This window comes from Octopus bimaculoides, chromosome 9, assembly GCF_001194135.2.
Source record: "Octopus bimaculoides isolate UCB-OBI-ISO-001 chromosome 9, ASM119413v2, whole genome shotgun sequence".
NCBI classification, from domain to species: domain Eukaryota; kingdom Metazoa; phylum Mollusca; class Cephalopoda; order Octopoda; family Octopodidae; genus Octopus; species Octopus bimaculoides.
This window is the reverse complement of record NC_068989.1, coordinates 23,520,221-23,523,201: the sequence shown is the minus strand read 5'-3', so window position 1 is coordinate 23,523,201 and position 2,981 is coordinate 23,520,221. Positions and strand designations below refer to the sequence as shown.

The 2,981-nt window shown below is 29.8% G+C and overlaps 1 protein-coding gene across 1 annotated transcript in view; it reads left to right on the top strand.

The window, feature by feature from the left end:
• Positions 1-2,981, top strand: part of LOC106882048 (voltage-dependent calcium channel gamma-5 subunit) — a gene marked incomplete in the record, with an annotated part of 310,039 nt that overhangs the window by 244,631 nt on the left and 62,427 nt on the right.

Here is a 2,981-nt window from a genome sequence, read left to right as displayed (position 1 = left end):
TATATATATATATATATATCCACACACATATATTTATAAATATATGTGTGTGAATATATGTATGTATATGTATACATATATATGTATATATATATACATATATGTGTGTGTGTATAAATAGATAGATAGATAGATAGGTAGATAGATAGATAGATAGATAGATAGATAGATAGATAGATAGATAGATAGATAGATAGATATACAGAAATACCTACATACGTATATACATGCATACTCATGTGTATATACATACACACACACACACATATATGAACATGTATGTATGTATTTATGTATATGTGCATTTATGTGTGTACATATATAGATACATACTTAAATGTAGATAGATATCGATATGTATGTATATTTTTATATATGTATATGTCTATACATACAGTCATACATACGTTCATAAAGCGAGAGAGAGAGAATAAAGAGAATGGAATGTAGATAGAGAGCCAGCATCGTACTTAATTTAATGATATATATTTTTTTATTGCAATATTTTTTTAATATTGTCTAGACAATCAGTGAAAAAATAATGATTTTTTGTGAAGTCATCTTTCATGTCATGTTTGATTAATTTCAGATTTTAGAAATAAAGAATTAATAATAATAATAATAATAATAATAATAATAATAATAATAGTAATAGTAAAAATAATAATAATAATAATAATAATAATAATAATAATAATAATAATAATAATAATAATAATAATAATAATAATAATAGAGCTGATTCAGGATATTCATTTCAAATTTTAGTTTATGGTTGAAGTATAATAAATATTTATACTTTTGTGAAACCACACGTCCACATATGTGCGTGTGCTTGTGTGAAAACGTGTATGTGTATGTGTGTCTGTGTGGAATCCCTACATGTCCACGTATGTGTGCGTGTGCATGTCTTTATGTGTGTATATGTATGCAAGTATCCAACTGTGTGTATGTATGTACGTATGTATGTATGCATGTATGTATGTATGTATGTGTGTGTGTGTTTGTGTGTGTGCGCATGTGTGTGTGTGCGTGTATTTATGTCTATATGTATATTGATTTTTCTCCAGTTGAACGCACGAATGCTTTTAAATATGTGTGTGTGTGTGTGAGTGTGTGTGTGTGAATGTGTAATTATATACATATATACTTTTATTCTTTTACATATTTCAGTCATTTGAATGCGGTTATGCTGGAGCACCGCCTTATAGAAAAATATGGAACGCTTCACGAATTCTCGTGTCATCCTTATATATATATATATGTATATTTATGTAAACATTTGGGCGTTTAAATGGAGAAAAATCAATACACGCATATTCACGCGCACATACGCACATGCACACACATACACACACACAGATAGATAGATAGATAGATAGATAGATAGATAGATAGATAGATAGATAGATAGATAGATAGATAGATAGATAGAAGTCAGACATGTAAAGCCAACCCACGTGCAGTTTCTTTTCCTAGTTCTTATCTTTGATACTTCTTTTCATCTCATACGTTTCTTCTCTGTCTCTCCCAGAATTACCTCTGTTATCCGCTGAAGGACTATGTCCGAAACGTTACACTTTTAATACTTTTACTCTTTTACTTCCTTAAACATCAACCTAATAATGTTAACTATGTATGTCCCTTAGACTTTTGTCGGTTTTTCTCATCTGTATTTGCTCTGCATATCTCACCAATGTATATGTATATATGTAATACGTAGTACAGACTTTTCCATTGTGTTTACTTCAACTTCTCCGTATCACAGACATTCAACAAGCCACATTCCTTATTCACGTCAACTTTCTCAGAATAAGATTTTGGAAAGAAAACTCATCTATTACTGTCAGAGGGTGCGTAACTCGAGCTACTAGGAATTTATTATTTCTCGTAAACAGTACACCAGCATGTTAGGAATTATAAGAAATACATACATCTAGAATTTGAAAATACTTCAGTTACTTATTTTTTATTTATTTTAATTTATTTATTTATTTATGCTATTTATTTATATCTATTTTTTACAATAATTCTTGAGATTTTATTGTTTGGTTCACTTGAAAAAACTCGTGTCTATCATCTAAAGCCATATATTCCAATAAGAAACGAAGTTATCTTATATAATGCATTAGAAATCTTAAAGTAACAATAATTGCAAATTTGCGCTTTTTATTTTATACACACGCGCGCGCGTGTGTATGGAGACTCATCAAATTTTGTGAGTCCGACGAAATGTATTTTGTTTTGTCCGAGGGCTTCCACTCAACCTATAATACTCGATATGTATGAGTCCCTTGATTGTGTTGGTCTCTCATGAGGGAAAACGTAGGAGAGAAGGGGAGAGGGAGAGGGGGAGAGAGTGCGACAGGGAATTAAAATTAAAATATCGCTTGCAGGAAGAGGTGAGTGTTGTAAAATAATTTGGCGTAGAACGAGACATTTTAATGAACAACTTGAATGAAATTAGGAAGGTATTAGGAATCATTTAGCTTAACAAATAAGGAAATAAGCAAATTTAAATCAAACGTTTCTGACATAATGGTACTACTCTCTAATTAAACTTTTTATTCATTCTTTTTAAATTTGTTTTTCGTCTCTCAGTATCAACGAATAATTATATCATAAAAATGTTTAAGTAACTGAGGATGTCAAATGAAAAAGACAGTAAACGCTGACAGAGAGAGAATTCAGATTTTGTAATCGACAGGGATAGCTTGAGAATTAGAGACTAAGGGTTGTAAGTACAATGTGACAAAAGGAGCAGACGACATAATTACATCTAGCTAGTTTTCAAATAATTGTTTAATGAAACAATAATACCGAACAAGAAAAACAATAAAGTAGAACTGGCATGCATTTTATACCTTTCGATCTTTTTATTTATAGTACTAACTAATAATTAGATATCTTAAACATTAGTAATTTGTAAACAATCCTCTATTCAAGCACATCATGCTTACAGTACTTGGACTATATATACA